Here is an 18,118-nt window from a genome sequence, read left to right as displayed (position 1 = left end):
ACGCTAGCTGATATTTAGCAAAGATAGCAAAGCCAATTAAAATACAAAATGAGCTACGTACACCAACATGCAAATCAAGGAGAAGGATTCGTACTCACCGCTACCTTTTTGCCAAGTTGAAGTTTCAGAATGAGGGAAGTGAATAAAGTGAAGTTTGCATTGAAATTCTTGGCACGAAACATGCGAATAAGACACAGTAGCAATGACAGCAGACATGGAAGACAGTAGCCAACGAAAGCAGAGATAGCCAGCCGGGTGTTGGTTGCACAGTGCCAGAGTAGAGGTCCAGCACAGACAGACATCAGCTGACTGGGGCAGCACAAGCAAAGTTCAAAAGCCTTCGTAGTGCAGCGCATACTTTTAATATTGATTTTCAGCATGAACAGGAATGCGAGAGAAGCACATGTCTGCATGTCTAAGCATTAATGTTGAAATTAAATCTGCTGTTGAAGCATGCAGTAGCCAATTTGGTACATGTAAATTCATTAGGGTGCCCTACCAAAAAAGTTGATATTTTCCTACCGGAATTATAAAATCTTTTGTACTCTAAGACTAAGACTTCTGCTAAAATGTTTCGGAGAAATGTTAAGATTTACGTGAGCTGAACCGTTTTGAAAATACTGCAATAAAGTTTGTTTTTTATAATAAAATTTGTTTCTAAAGCATTGAATATTTTTTTTGTTTTTTTCAAACAGACACAAACAGAAGCATTAAACCTTAAAAGGTCTGCATAAAATTGTTCAAAAATTGTATCAATGGATGGAAAATAATGACAAATTTTATTGGTACCCTTAAATCTGAATATTTTTCCGAAATATTTTCACGCAGATCTTAAAATATAATTAATTTTTTAATTATAACGGAAAAATAATACCGATTTTTTAATGTAAAGTGATTGCACCCTAATTTGTATAAATATGTACGTATATCCAATATGAGCTGAGCTGAGGAGAGAAAGACCACTTCAGGCCTAAAGTTGCTTAGGTTACATATGTAATATATTTTTTGTATTTAATACTTACATGAGGCACAAATATTTGTTTTATTTTTATTAATCATTATATATATAATTGTCGCGTACACCCTGTTTGGGTGTTTGGCCAAGCTCCTCCTCCTATTCGTGGTGTGCGTCTTGATGTTGTTCCACAAATGGAGGGACGGACCTACAGTTTTAAGCCGACTCCGAACGACAGATATTTTTTATGAGGAGATTTTTTCATAGCAGAAATACACTCGGAGGTTTGCCATTGCCTGCCGAGGGGCGACCGCTATTAGAAAAAACTTTTTCTTAATTTTTTGATCTTTCACCGAGATTCGAACCAACGTTCTCTCTCTGAATTCCGAATGGTAGTCACGTACCAACTCATTCGGCCACGGTGGCCGCCATTCCTTCATTAGCCTATAATTTTGAGGCTTATAAATGGAATACCCAGGAAGCCAAAATCAACATTTTCGACAACTGCTCTTCTTTGCTTTTCATCGGGGTCACAAAGCTACCGAAGCAAACCGAGATATTTGCGACGTATGTATATAGAGAAGGTGTCATAGGCGAGTCTATAGCATGGAAATGGTTTGCAAAGCTCAAAAATGGCGACTTTGAATTAGCGCAAAAATGAACTGCGATCATAAAACGATTCTCAATCACCTTCGTTCAATAGGATTTACCGAAAAATTAAGAACCTGGGAACCTCACAAGCTCACCGCCTTCAAATTGCTTCTCAGCATCTCGCCCACCATCAAGCAACACGCGGTCATAAACAGCGCGTTTGTACCGAATCGTCACGACAGATGCGAAATGGTGCCTATACAATACAATATGAAGCAAAGAAGGGAGTAGGTGGCTCTAGGAGATACGCCAAAGTCAAGAATCAAACCGGATCTTCAGCCAAAAAAGGTCATGATATGTGTTAGGTGGGTCTGAGAGGGCATGGTGCACTAAGAAATGCTCGAAAAGAATGTCACGGTCACCAAGGAGTTCTACATTGTCCAGCTACACCGCGTGAATGAGGCTATTCGACTGAAAAGACCTGATCGACATGGTCAAATCATACTCCTTCACTAAAACGCCAGACACCATGTTGCACAATTCGTCAAAGCCGCACTGCAAGAGCTCGAATGGGAATTTCTTCAGCATGCATTGTATTCTCCTGAACTTGTATCGGCTGATTACCATCTTTTCCGCTCCCGGTTAAACCATATGAAGGGCATTACCTTCCATAACGCATTGGTTGAAAAATCTCCACTTTTCAGGGCAGGATTCTACACTTACTGTTTTGAGGAAATGTTTCAAGTTATAAATGTTGTGAGACACAAATATGTTTCGCATGTGAGGTGATAAATGCTGTTCATCATCTTGGCATTACAGTTCGGGGTGGACCATTGCCTTCTCTACAATACGCCTTCATTCTTCTCGACATCCTACTTTCGCTCTATGTTGAGAGATTCTCACCTTTCGAATATCGTCTTCTACGTCTTGCAACGTCTCCTTGGCCGGCCTCTCTTCCTTGCTTCTTCAAGATTTGCTTCAAATACTTTTTTGATCTTTCTGTCGCTGTGCATTTCCTCCCGCGATTAAAACACTGAGCTCGTGGTTATGCCGTATACGGTATGTACCGTCTTCTAATCGTATAGGACCGAATATTCTTCTAAGAATTTTTCTTTCAAATTTCGTCCGTAAATTGATGTCATTAATTTTAAGAACCCATGTTTCACCACCGTAGGTGAGAACCGATCTTATTATAGTTTTGTACGTCTGGAGTATTTGTTCCTTTGAATGAATGACTGGTAACTCTGGTATAAAAAATATCAAACAAGGTATTGTACATTTTATGTTCCAGGTCCAGGTCACAGTTTTTTAATAACTTTTAAATGAACTACAATTTTGTGGCGCTCTCATCGATTGATTGCCACGTGCAACGGTGTATTTGTCCTGGAAAAATTTCATACGCACGTGAAACTATAGATTTTATATGGTAATGTTGCATACTTAGTTTTTCATTTGCTTTTGAATTAAATTTTTTGAAGGACTTTAAATTTCGAAGGGCAGAATTTTCCAAAAATTATTTTAAATACTCATTCACTCTATGTTATGATATTAACTCGGGCATCAAACAAAAGAGGATAAATGCAGCTTTAACAAAAAATATTTGTTTACTTTTCAACTATGTTCGACTTGCTGTTCTATAAAAACGCAATAACGTGTAAAATAAAATATACGCAGTGGCTACTATAAAAATTTATATTTTTCCTGGCGAAAAGTAAACAACAATTTTTTAATATAATATATCCTCTTTCCTTTGATGTTCATGTTAATATCATGGTTTCAAACCTATTCGTTGTAAATTTAGTCCTTTGAAAATTTTATTTAAAAAATTACACTGATGAGAAAATGAAAAACTGAGTATGCCGCATTGCTATGCTAAATCTCTAGTTTCACATTCAAAAGAAATTTTTTTCTCGATAACGAAAAAAGTTGTTTTTGTCACAGGACGTTATATGGCATTATATGGCATTTCATATTTGCCTTTTCCTTTGGACGAAAACCTGCGGAACTCTCAAATAAGAGTAACTGGAGAATTGCTATTAAAAGGTAGAGAATCAAAAAAAAGTAACTCTGGGCTGTCAACAAAATATTTTTAAAGCATTTTTACTCATCATACATATATTTTTATTCATTCGTAATGCTATCACTCGCTTAAATTATGTCCGCATTGTTGTTGTTGTCTTTGTTGCAGTGGCATATCACCGTCAATGTGGCCATTACTACAGTTAGCCGCGTAATTTTGTGGCAGATTTTTTTCACTCCCATATTTTCAAACTGTTTGACGCTGCGGTAATCAAAACGCTTGTCATACCACAACCTTGACAGCCTTACTGGTAGTAACTCCTAACTCACAAATACGCACGTTTAGCTTAGCCTCAAACGGCTGCGTTATATAAATGTGGCACCTCCCATTCCCAGATATGCTTCGTCAGTTAAGCGCATTTCTGGTGTTCAGGTGTTTGCGCTTAAAACTTTATCTGTGCCGTGACAACAGCTGGCATTGGCAATTAAAAGCTCAAGCGCCTTTTTTGCATTTCCTTTTTATATGTATGATGTGTGTATGTATTTGAGTTATTTGTTTATATGGATGAGCTAGGAAAGTGTTCAGAAAAAATTCTAGTTTTTAAATGGAGATATATGTTTATGTGTATGTGTGTAAAAAATGGTCATGCTAAGCACACGAAATAAAAGTCGAAAGGTATTTTTTTAGTCAATCATTTTTTTCATGACCCGGAGATTAATATTCGATTAAAATTAGAAATTTATGATCAAAATGTAATTTAATTATAATTACTACTACTTATTGTATATTATTTCTGGTTATTCGTATAACTTTAGTAAAATAATTGTAAGTTTTAAGCGGCTGAAAAATCGCATTTAATTTTAATAATTTTTTTGCTGACTGCCTTTGGTCCTTTATTTCATATGAAAATGAGTGTTTTATGGAGAAAATGCGTAAGACCATTGGAAAGCAAAAAATTAATAAATATTAATTATTATTTTACTAAAATTTCAAAAGCTATAAATTGCACTTCCTTTTCTTAAGTGATCATCGTACAAATTTTCTTTTACGCCGGTTAGACAGAAAAAAAGGCAGCGGAAATATTTGGTTTTTTAAAGGATATTCTTGTATTATATAATATAAAATTTAGTTCTCTCTTATTTTTTCTTCTGAAAAATTTTTAGGTAAGCTTTTTGTTTAATTGCCACGTTTTTCTTCTTTCATCTGATACCGCGTGGAGTTTAAACCATTTTTTTTTATTAAAAAATTTTGTGTCAAAAACTAGAACAATGATAACAGTGCATGTGTTAATCACTTTAGATTCATTACTTCAAGGCCTATTTCAACTATGGCTTTCTGTGACATTATGGGCGAGTCTTTAAGGACTCTTATACTATGAAAATGCTATATAATTCCCTAAAAAGTTAAAAATGGGAATATGCCTTAGTCATTTGGAAGCCAACTTATCGTATACTGTTTACTTCCGAATGATCGAAAGAGTTCAACACAGCTTTGTCTGGTTTGCTCTACAATCTCTTCATTTTAGCGAGCAGCGTCCGTGTTATAGGGTCCGTTGTATGTTAGTAAAATTAAAATTACTTTCCTCAATGCGTATTTTATACTCACTAATGTTTATCTATGACATTGTCCGTATCATTGGTTGCTCAGATTACTAGAGCAGACAAGCTTCAATATTCCGCAAATTGTTTGCGTTTTCACTTTCCATTGTATGTCCACATTTTTAAATCAAATTAGTTAGATTAATTATGCACCCATTACAAGGTTTCTTTATAAAATTAAAATAATTTTTAAAAGAATTGATCTCGCCCTTCCTAGATCTTTGTTTCTGAATGAATTTAAATAAAAATGTTTTGTGTGCTCTAGTGAAGATGAAACATTAAAATTTTGATCCTCTTCCTGGTTACATGGAAACTATTCTATACTATAAATAGTACACCTATTGTGAAATTTTCAACAACTTTGAATATGCCTTTAAAAATTGCTGTGATATTTTCTTCGATTTTGCTGCCTCTCACAAACTTACATAGATACGATAAAATTCTATGAAAACAATTTATTAATTATTAAACATCAGTAATTGCCGTGAATTCTCTTTTATATCTTCAGCCGACTTAAAATTGGTACTTTAAAATCAGGGTGCAATCATTAAAGCTGATGGCACTAGACCAACAAAAACGTTTTGTACATAGGAACGCCACGACAGAAAAAGAAGAGAGCGAACTGCGTTGGACAACTGACGTGCATTTGAACGGCTTTTCGTCATTTAATTTTGTGCGGACATCCGAATATACGCTTCGAAATATATACCTATGTATACATACATATGCCTCATGATCTGAAAGTACCGAGATTGTTTAAATAAAACAAAACAGAGTTAAATTTCAGGCAAATGTATTTTATCTCCTTGATCCGTCTGAAGCAACACACATATGCCAACGTTTAACCCAATCCTCCATGCACCCCTGGTAGGGCGACGAAGGGGTGGCCTTCAACTCCTTCGTCGCATTATCTTTGATTTCCTCTATCGACTGAAATCTCCTTCCACGAAGTGTTAACTTCGACTCGGGAAACAAAAAGAAGTCGCACGGGGACATATCAGGTGAATACGGTGCTTGCACGATAGTATTTTCCATACTTGGTGTTTGGTTAAATAATCCAGCACAATTTGGGCTCGGTGCGATAGCGCATTATCAACATGCAAATCCAAGAATTGTTTGCCCACATTTCCGGCCGGCCAGGCAGACACTAATGCTCCGAAGGCGCCCAAAAGTGGCAGATGTGTGTCTTACAGTCTTACCAACATAAGAAAAATTATGGACCGGTTCCCACGTGCGCGGTTCGTTTTTGAATTAAACATTCCCGGTACTTTCTGATCATAGGGTATGTTTTCCTTTAACTCCTTATGGGGCATAGGGCGCAACTGCTTGGAGGTGTAGTTAGTTCGTTTAACTATCACCAAGCTAGGATAGGCGGGCTAGCAATTTACTTATTCAAACCTTAATTGCTAACGAATCGCCAAAACGCGGCGAAAGAAAACAAAAAATTAGCTAGTCTACTGATATCGGCTTTAATATTATAGATAGCCTTGTTAAATAGTGTAATTTGAGTTAAAAAAAAAACAAAAATTAAAATTAAAAAATAAAATAAATAATTGGCGCGTACACTTCTGTTAGGTGTTTGGATGAGCTCCCTTTCCTATTTCTGGCATGCGTATTGATGTTGTTCGACGAATGGAGGGACCTACAGCTTCAAGCCGATTCCGAACGGCATATATTTTTTATGAGAAGCTTTTTCAAGGCAGAAATACACTCAGAGGTTTGCCATTGCCTGCCGTGGGACGACCGCCATTAGAAAAACCTGTTTCTATCATTTCGCTGTTTCAGTCACGAATATTCAAACCTACGTTCTCTCCGAATCCTGAATAGTACTTAACCATTCGGCTACGGTGGTCGCCGTTTGTAAAGAAAAAAAAAACAGCCGGAGCCGAGACACAATACATTGAAAGGGTATTATCAGGAATACAAATGATTTTTTTTTTATTTTTTGGACATGGAAACATCAAGAACTGTTGGCATTTCATTGTTTACGTTTGCAAATGTGAATTGGACGCTTAAAATAAAAGAATATGAGTGTTTTCCCCCACATAAAAAAATATGGAGTAAATGCACAAAGCAGCCAGAAAAAATTATTTAAAAAAACCAACACGGTTTTCAGGCCTTTTGCAAACTGTACTTTATTATACAGAATTTAATATACTATAAAACTACGTACTCGATTTGCTTTTTTTTTCATTTCATTTTTAAAAAATTTCTAGAAATTAAAAAGTTGAAAAATGTTGATTTTTACAAAGTTTATGCATCAATTATATTTCCATACAAACATTGTCAAAATTTAATAAGAAATTAATAAAAAGTGTAAAAACTTGTCAATAAGTACTTGTGTTATAGTTAAAAACCGCACTGTTAAAAACCGGATTTTAAAGAAATAGTCACGAAGAATGCATACAATTTTAATTGAATTTTTTACTGTTCAAAAACCAATAGTTTTTTCTACAAATGTCGTTTATTTTTGGAACTCGTTCTCTCACAAAATCTCTTGCAAAAAAAAATTTTTTCCTTTCAAACTTTGACAACCGATTTAAACGGAAATTTTAAATTATCAATAAACGAAAAAACGCACAAAAAATGGAGAATAATAAAAGCTACAGCGATAATAGAAATACCGAGGCTGCTTTGAAAACGCAAAAACTAGTGGAGCGGCGGTGGAAAAATCGTTAATGAACCACAAAACCAACCACAGCTAAACATTAAGGACAACAGCCACGGTTTTCTGTATTTCAGAATTTGTGAATCTCATAGTTTTCTGTAGCCCACCGTCACCCAGATTTCGTGGATTTGCTGGAAAAAGAGGGTGACTAAATTGAAATTATTCGGTTGTTATCATTTGATTGTTTCCGCAATTTAACAATTTGCTGTTTGCTTGTTTACCGCACTTTATGGAAGAGTTGCAAAACAGAATGCCGTTAGCAATGATACTGACATGTCTGGAAGGGTGAGTTGCATTTCGTGAGGGTGCTTTTGCTTGCTTGCTCGTTTGCTGGTAACTCAAATGCTGATAAGCATTGAATTCAGAGACAACGCTAAGTATTTATGGTAAGACATTTTGCCTGATTATCGATTGCACACCACATTGCACCCAAAATACACACTGGTAATGGCAGTGGCCTTTATTGGTAGTCGAAGGGATGGTGATAACGATGCCCGTTTGTTTGCTGACGAATGCGCTTTGGGTTTTTTTAGGAGTAGAGTACATAAATAGTAAATAGATTATTCTGAGTATCTGTACAACTACAATTTTACGCAAATCTCTAAAGCTTATTTTTGAAATAAACTCCACTAAATTTATTTTACACTCAGTTTAACAATATTGACTGATTCGGGTGTATCGTTCGATAGAAGGGACTGTAAAACTTTAGTTGATGTACTAACAGTATCTGGAGCATCTCCTATACTGTTGTTTGGCACTCTCGAAAACTAAACTATGCTACCTGGGTGCTCTCAATTTTGAAATACTGGAATGTATCCCTGAACTGGAGCGTAAGCGACTCGTAAAATTCGCACATCTTGATCGACGCATGTTTTCGCAAAAAAGGCCTCAGATTTGGTATCGTTAAAGGTTCTGCGTGGATGCGGCCAGCCAGTATAACCTAACCTAACCTAACAATACTGACAATACATGTTTTATTCAAAGGGTTTTCCAATCGGTACGCTCGAAATTGGAGAATGTATAGGGACCATATTTTTCATTTTTATGGCGGCCAGCTTGATGCAGCTACAACTGTCACAAATTTGGCGGAGGTGTTTATTTAGTCTTGAAATTTAACCATGGAACGCTACACGATTTAACAACGCGCTGAAATTGCTTAAATTGATAATTAAACTCAGTATTATGTATATTCGCCAAACGTTTCTAGCGCTTACTTTAGGTAATAAATCCTTTTGAGGAATAAGCCTAATTTTGGGTTAAGTGACTTCGTAAAGAAGTAAATTTGAATTGAAGCTACAAAAATCCAAAGAAGATTCATCAGGTGCCACTAAATTCAAAAAAACTCTCTCTTTAGCTAGGATTTTGATCGGACTCAATTATTAGGCCTTATTTCTTTGGAGATACCTTAGCAGTTGACCTCACTGTCAACAGCAACCAATATTGAATGATAATAACAAGTTTTTTGTAGTCTAAGATAAACGGTATAGACCACACAAGCATGTGCTTTAAACAGAACGGTGTCACTTGTGCATGGGAAATATCGAATTTATTGGTTGGGAAGATGTTGTTGTTGTTGTAGCTGCATACAAATTCTGCTGAATACGCAATCCTTGGACGGATATAAACACGGGTCGTTCCGATTACGTAGAACCGACTATCGTGGGAACGTGGTTGAGAAGCTCGAGGGCTTCGCTATTTCTCGTGGTAGCGGAATTCACTGCCCTTCGAACTCGTGCGACTTAATACCACCCTACTACATGCAATCTCTAGTCTATGCAAGGAAACCAACAACCCTAAAAGCCAACATAACTCGCGTTTTTATGAAATTGAACCCCATTTGGGCGATTATGTCATCTAAATGTAGTTCAGTAGCATGCGCACCTATAGAATCTACAGCGGAGCTGCGGCGATGCTTTGCTCGAAATTATATGCCGTACATAATATCAGGAAACGCGTATGAAACCTATACAAATAGCAATACCGCTCAAAGTATTTATTTTTTTAATACAAATTTAAAACCTGATTGCTCTTAATGCAAGACCATTTGTTAAGTGCACAATGTGAGTATTATAGCTATTTTAGCGAAACTAAATACTTTTATATCTTTTCGAGTCTAAAAGTTTCACGAAGGTATAAAAATGTTCATTAGACCTCAAAACTTCTTAGAAACAACTCAAGGACGACTCTAATATTCTCAGCTTGGTGCAGATTTATGGCATCAAATGTAAGTCATAATTCACTCGTAGCGCATGTGTTGCCTCTAATTTTATTAGTCAGATATACTCGTACACACATGGCTCTTCTACGCGTTATTTCAATCGTCTACTCACTGCCAACCTTTGAAACTTAACAAATTTCCACGAAAGCTTACTAACTAGTAAAAAGTACATTGTTAACCTCAATATACCTCTGATTTCTAAATTGCGGCATTACTTAGTTAGCATTTTGTACAACAATGCTTGCAAAAGGCTTCGTTGGAATTACCGGCAATAACCGACAAACAGCCATGAAATGCCAAACTTCAAGTAGTTTTGCGTGAAAGGAACTGTAAAGGAATAAAGTTCTGCTTATCAGCAGGAGGTGGAACAAAGGTGGTAGCAGCGGCATGCTTGCCAACACTTTCATAAATAGTAAACTCATAAATAGTTAAAAAGCCAAGCAATAAACTTTGGCACTTTGAGCGAGTGCAGTTTGCTAAGATTAAAGATTTTTCAACACTCCGGCTACCAAGAATGTAAAACATATTTCATAGCTATAAATCTGTTAAAGGTGCGAGCCAAATGCATAGTAATATGCCTTTGAAGGTAATGCCACATACAGACTAGGCATGCCATTTTTTCGATTTTTATGATCCCGAGATTTGTGGGATTTCGGTTAACGTAATCCCGTGATTTCGAGTTTAGTCCCGAAATTTCCATAATTTTCAGCAACTTAACTCGAAAAAAATACAGCAATATTATTTGTGAAGCCTTTCTATCAGATAATAAATATTAAATAAAATAGATTTTAAACATATTTTTTTTTATTTAAAGTGAAAATTATTTCATTATAAACTAAACAAAAGAAAACAACTAAACGTATATGTTTGTAATAATATTTGGGCTGTACATTTCTGCTAAAGCTACTTAAGAAAAAAAGCTCGATGCAAACAAAGATCTTAGAAACGGAGAGGAAGTCCTCTAGCTCCGCTTCGTGCTGGACGAACCCTGTGTAATATGGATTGCACTTGAAATGGTAAAGTCAGAACTTAATTTTATTATGTACATCGTGTCCGGTGGCAGAATTACGAATTGAAACCTAAATTAAAAGGGAATTACTAATGATAAAAGTTGATTTCAAAATAGATATTACGAGGACAAGTAGGAATTTCTTTTCTTAAAACCGGATCCCTAAATCGGATTCACTCTTAGAATCTTGCCTCCGTACTTCGTGGCGCTTGCTGGAAAAGTAATTGCGAGAAATAACATACCCTAGACGGTTATTAAAAAAATGTGGTCCAATTATTCCACCGTTTCACAATGCAAATCAAATCGCTACTTTGAGGCCGTGAAGTGGCTGCTGATATTTTGATAGTGGGTGACCAATAACTGAATTTTTTTTTACTTATAATGCACTTCTCTTTAATCACTTATCACTCCAACATTGTCTCACAGAAAGTCTAAAGCGTTTTGATTTTGAAGAGATGAAATCTTCAATATTCCATGAATAATAGTTTTTTAGTAGTCCCAGGGCATCAAACTTGCAAACTTTTATCAGAGAGTTCAATATTTTTATTTATTCTCGATATCCGGATTGACCTTAGCCGTGGTTATTTGCCACCGATTTTGTTGCCCGGAACGTTCGCACCCTTTAACGAATGAAATCGTCCCTGAGGGCATCACTTAAACATCGAATATTGTAACATGAGCAAAATCTATGACGTGCAGGCAGTTAGGTAAAATACTACTCTGGCACTCCCCAAGTAGCACTAAAACGCCGTTTTGATACCATTATGAATTCTACAAGAGCAAGATATCTACAGCCAACCAGAGCTGTTGATGTGACCTTAACCAGTGACCTTAATCATCTAACTGGCAAACCCGGACCCCGTTTATTGTTTTGGGACCAAAGAGTTTTCAAAATAGCACATAAAGAATTGGTGCTCCGTCTCTTCTAAGCTTTCTTGCGAAATAAGTTGTGCAATCCCCCTTTAACAACACTCTGGGGAATGCCGATGACCAAGTAGGAGGTTTCAGGGACCAATTTAGTCCTCTTTCTACGAAACTCATCAGCAATTTCATTTCCCTCTATATTCATTTGTACTGGAACCCAGATCAGAGAAATTTTACCTATGCACCGAAAAAATGTCGATTGGATCTGCACCATGGCGTCGTCAGAGCCTTGATCGCGGCGGCTTGACTATCGAAAAAATATGTTAATATCTCCCTTCCTCCCACGTTCCCTAAGTGTTTTGCATGCCTGCAAGATCGCAAAAACTTCTGTCTGAAAGAGAAGAAGCAGAATTCGGTAACTTTAAGGAAATAGATAAATTGGCTGATTTTGAGAAAACCCCTGCTTCGACTCCCCATTCCATCTTGGTCAGTGAAGACAGAGCTTACAGCTTCGATGCAGATGCTCCCCTCTTTTCAGTCCTGCCTACTTGGAAAGATTGCCTTAGCACGACCCTCAAACTCCAGTTTGCAGATAAGGAGATCGGTCCCAAGTTCAGAGAAATGCGGTATTAACTGCCTAAAAATGCTACCGTGACCCTTGAGAAATTGTCTTCAGAGGCCGACTTCCTTTAACCTGATTGCACTTTGAGCAGCGATGGAAATAACGTAAAAGTCGATGGGAAGTAAGTGCAAAACGAAATTCAGAGCAGCAGTGGGGCAAGACGACGTAGTTGCCAGCGAATCATTGGCCTGAATACGTTTCGATTGCGAAAGCACGTTGTTCACCCATATCGTGAGGCTAACGCAGTCTCCTCCCCACACATACGCTCAGCGGTTAGGTAGAAACTCTAAATTTAAGACCTAATTTTGCTACCGAACCCCTTTATATAGCACATCCCTGAACTGCATGTGCATCCACTCATATTATTTAAATTGTTTTTTTTTTCCTTGTTCACTCCTCTCGGGAGCATAGGGGCTCGGCAAGACTTGTCTTGCATTGATTTCGTTAATCTATTTTATTTCTGACAGGGTAGGTGATTAGCCTGCAGTTATCAGTCCTAAGTAGTGGGAATGCCTACCTGTCATTGCTTAGGAACAACGCCTTCTTACTGATTGGAGCGCCATCTGTGTGTGAAGTATTTCTGGCAAAAGGATCCCACAGATGGTTGAGGACTTCGCTAAATTTGGTGTGTATGCGATTGCCCGCTTCCTCTTGCTGGCGCCACTGATGCATTGTGTAATTCTGTGTTTTTCTTTGTTTTTGCTTGTTTTAGCAGCCACAATGCAAAATGCGCTGACCATTGTGCGGGAGTAAGGATGAGAAGAATAAGTTTTTGGAGTTGAGGAATGAGTTTTTTTTCCTGTTTGTTTTAGAAAGAGGAAAGTAGGTGCTTTACGTGGGGCTGTGGTTTACGTGGGATTCGACCTCTCTCTGGAATGGCAGGCTAGTGCGCTTACGCTAGACTACCGAAATATTTAAATATTATGTATTATTTTAAAAATTACTTGCATCGGGAAAAAAGTATCGAGTATTTACTTGCAAGGTATCATTAATTATTGACAAATAATCCCGATATATTTGGGACTCAAAAATACCAGAACTAGCACCCCTAATACTGGCATATATATAATATATATTTATGTATATCAAAGTCACCGGTTCAACTTGAGAGCCTATTCCAAAGAAACATATTAATATTAAATTCGCTATGTGCATACATATGAAAATAAGTATTCACATACTTTTATGAATATCCAAAAGTTTTGCTCATGAGTACAAGAATTGTATTACTTGTATATTAACTCATGTAATTGTATGTGTGTCATTAATTTTCGTTGTAGTGTAAATCCAACGCCCTTCTCCGCCCACCTGTGAAGGTAGCGCACGCTACTCAAGTCATAATGCCATGCATTGGTGGTATGTATGAATGTAATTGAGCTTTGCAGCACTAAGTTTTGTGTGATTTGCCTCATTTGGCAATGCATCAAAATTTAACAGCCCTCAAAACACCGCCCAAATTGCAAATAACGAAAGAAATTATATGACTTCAGTGAGCGCTTTACGTTTGGGACATTGTGTGGGATTTGAGTTTTCTAAAGTACTACTTTATGTAGATGTATGTATGTATATGCACGTAAGTATATCCCTGAAGTGGGGTGTTGGTCATCATATTCTGCAAAGGAAGTGTTTGAACCGAATCCTCTTAAATGCAGGCCTTTTACCACAAATCGCAATAAGTAGAGTTTGTCACGAAAAGTGGTGCATAATTTGTATACTTAGTTAACTCTAAGTAGCCCGCTTTACACACCCATATAGTCCCTTGAGAAAAAACGTGAGGAATTGCATTTTGCTTTAATGCTTTGCACAGTGTTTGTGACTGGGAAAAAAATTGTGCAACTTTTGTCATTGTAGTTTACCATTTTGTTATAGTTGATAGATAACAACACAATCACGCAAGTAATATATTTAATAATAAATATACAAGGTGGCACAAAATTAATCAACTTTTTTCATAACTTTTTTACTAAATAAAAAACAACCGATTTTGAGTGATGGAAAGTTTTATTTTGACATTTACGCGCTCGTTTGCTCATCTGTTTGTATAATGCAGCTGTCTAGTTCACAAGCTTCAAATATGATTGACGTATGACGTCATATGCAAAAAGTAGAAATCAATCACCCTCTGACTTTATGTGTTTGCTGCGGTACAAGCAACAAAATTTTATACATTCATTGCAATTTAAAGAGAACGAATAAAAAACGTTATTTATTACATATTTCATGATATAAAAAACATAGTTGCATTTAATGACAATAGCAACCATGTTTGCCATTTGACTTTAGTTGGTACTTTGACATCTTCATCGAAATATAACTATCAGATTGATAATTGTAATTAATTTTTTTTTTCAACTGTCTTCAATTCAAGTCAAATACAATTTTATAAACTAAAATAGAAGAATAAAATAAGTTGCGCGTTTGCAAGCTCCAAAAAAACAAGCTGCCAATCCAAGGAACTCGCTGTACAGTTTTTGTTACACAATTTTCAGATTTATTTTCAAAATTTATTGTTAACTATTAACAATGTGGGAGCTTAGTATATGAACAAATTATGAACTTTTGAAAATTCTTTGTAGCTCTCAAAAAATTTAAAGTGAAACCTCCTTCTTTTTTATAACTTTATATATTGTGGATATTTTATTTATATGAAACATGAATTAAAAAAAGAGAATGTTTTCACGATTTTGTCAACCTGGGATATGTTTTAAGAAAAATTGAAGTCCAGACACGATTTTCCCGTAACAAAAAACACCTTAAAACAAGTTTTGATCAAAAATCTCTAGCACCTCTTTTCCACTTTTTAAATAACAATTTTCGCGATTTAGCAAACTCGAAGTTACTTTCAGACCCAAGTTTTTTTGATAAAATTGCCTAAACTTTTACGTAGAGTACAAAATAGTCATAGTGCATAGTACATAGTCAGAACAACTTTCCAAAGAAATTGGCCAACAGTAATATGACACAGATACAAAATTAAAACAGCAGCTCATATAAAGGGTTTTCCAACAAGAGGTGTTATTCAATGTTAAGATCACGTAGCGCCGTCTTGTTGAAAATAAACGTTGTCCAGATCAATACCATCCAATTCCGGCCATAAAAATCGTTAATCATCTCTCGATAGCGCAATCCATTCACCGTAACTGTTGCTTCAGCTTTATTTTCGAAAAAGGAAGGACCAGAAACAGCACCAAACAGTCACGCGTTGAGAATATAGAGGCTTTTCAACAATAACTCTTGCATTTTCTGAGCCCCAGATCCGACAATTTTGCTTGTTGACGAAGCCACCGAGGTGGAAATGGGCCTCATCGCTCAAGATGATTTTTCGATGGAATTCCGGATCATTTTCATACATTTCAAGCAAAGACACGACGTTGTTGATAATCGGCCGACTTGAGTTCTTGTGTTAACTGGACTTTATAAGCCTTAATACCCAAATCTTTATGCAAATACGGTGTAATGACGTTTGTGGAATGCCTATTTCCAAAGAACGACGAGGAATGAACAAACCTGGGTTTTCTTCAACACTTTCGTCTACAACAGCAATATTTTCGGCTGTTCTTGGCGACGTGCACAGGTTTTATTCTTCACATCACTAACTTGTCCCAACAGCCCGAATTTTTTCACCATTTTCTGTATTGCGGTACGACAAGGTGCTTCACGATGACCCAAAAAAGTTCGAGTTTTAGGATCCGTCACTGCCAAATTTTCACCATTTTTCTAGTGAATTTTAATAATTCCAATGCGTTGTTTAAGTTTTATTTTTATGATGGATCTTCGAAGCTTCTTAATTGCTAAAAAAGTGATTAAAAAATTGAAAGCAAATGTACTCAAATGTGGATATTGAACAAAAAAGAAAGTAAAGAGCGAAAACGGAAAAAATTCTTACACTATTTTGAGGGAAAAAGAGCCACAAAGTGTAGTTAAAAAATTAATCCTTGAGTATTTTTTTTCGAATAAAAATTACGAAACTTTATATAACTATACCCCATTCTCGATTTTGCCATCGCATATTAATTTTAATTTTCACACCTCTTTAAAATTTTTAATATTATTTTGAGGAAAAAAGAGCCACAAAATATAATTCAAAAATTAATCCTTGAATATCGAAATTAAAAAAAACACATTTCAACCAAAAATTATGAGCTTTTATGTAACTGTACCTCATTTTCGATTTTTCCATCGCCTTTGAATTTTTTTCGTTAAGTACACGTGTATGTGTCTCAAACTATGTAGGAAGGTTTTCGAAAGTGGCAAAACTTAATTCTTTTGTTATTTTGCGGAAAAAAGGCTCCAATTCAAAAAGATTTTCTCGAGTAGACTTGAAGAAATTCCAAACTTCACTTCGAATGAAATATGCGTCAACAGCTTATTTTTTTCTCTCGCATATCCAAAAGTTTCAACGAATGTGTGAATTTCGTGTGATTGTTAAAATAAATTAAAAATAACTTTTTCCCAAAAAAATTTATATAAAACCCTTTTCAGCATTACGACTCAGTTTGAAATGTAAAACGATGCGATGTCTTCCCTTTGCTCTGTTGGTTTCATAAATTCTGAATACGATAGAATTCTTCTCATTCCAACGACTAAGAGGCAACATTTTGAAACGATTCGATCGTATTCAAATTAATGAACACATTTTGCGAAACCGAGAAGCAGAATAGCCCTGCTATTCTTGCTTAAAATGTGTTTGCCTGCATGGTACATCCAATAGTTTCGTACATTCGTTGCATGGAGAAAATGCGCGACACCATCACGGAAGAAAATTATATGTAAGGAATCAACAGGATTTTAAAAAAACCTGAAACTTGCCCTTTATGGTAGTTAAATTCAATAAGCTATAAAACTGCATGCCATTAATGTTTCTAGAAATTCGAATTAAGAACCGAGGAATTGAGATGGGAAAATTGTAGATTTTTCTAATTTTTACATCAAGTTTGAAACTTAGGTTTATGTGGTTTTTCCTAGAAAAAAATAATGAAAACTCAAACAAAATATGAAAAATAGCCAAAATTGGTCAAATGGTTTTCTGCTCTATTATTTGTTATTTTACATACATCATTAATGGTCTAGGAAAGTCTAAGACCTTTTTACCGCCGGATGTGAAACCTAATTGACGATTAGATTTCCGGTATCAGTTCTGTTCCCTTTCTTTAAACTTGAGCTTCTTTCTTGAAAAAGCTGCAGCTATTCCGCACCTTGCAAAAATAGAAATAGGACGTACCCAACCATTTTCAGTAATTCCTATTATTTTTGGGCCAATCTCTAATCCTATAATAAAAAATTTAAGTTAATTTTGTAGTTACTTTTTTATATAATATTTATTTAAAAGCAAAATTTGATTTAGGAAAACTTTACAGTTGTTATTAATATCATTTCCGCTATTCTGTTGTCTTCACATTATTTTTGAATACTTTTTGACTCACTGACGACACTGTACATCACGCCTAACTAATCCACGGAATCCAATAGTAAATATCAGCTCAAGATTCAGTAAGACCCTTAGGTATTAACTGAGCACTAGAAAACTACAAGTGCCTTTAATAAAAAAATGTTGAAATTATATATGTCTACTT

At 35.8% G+C, this 18,118-nt stretch overlaps 1 protein-coding gene across 1 annotated transcript in view; it reads left to right on the top strand.

The window, feature by feature from the left end:
* Positions 1–7,671: 7,671 nt before the first annotated feature.
* Positions 7,672–18,118, top strand: part of LOC129236832 (protein sidekick) — a 188,636-nt gene continuing 178,189 nt past the window's right edge. Inside the window, exon 1 of the mRNA XM_054871084.1 lies at positions 7,672–8,218. The gene's annotated coding sequence lies outside the window, so the exon portion shown is untranslated. The remainder of the gene's footprint in view (positions 8,219–18,118) is intronic.

This window comes from Anastrepha obliqua, chromosome 2 (assembly GCF_027943255.1).
Source record: "Anastrepha obliqua isolate idAnaObli1 chromosome 2, idAnaObli1_1.0, whole genome shotgun sequence".
NCBI lineage: Eukaryota > Metazoa > Arthropoda > Insecta > Diptera > Tephritidae > Anastrepha > Anastrepha obliqua.
The sequence above is the reverse complement of the archived record's forward strand: the minus strand, read 5'-3'. Positions and strand labels throughout refer to the sequence as shown.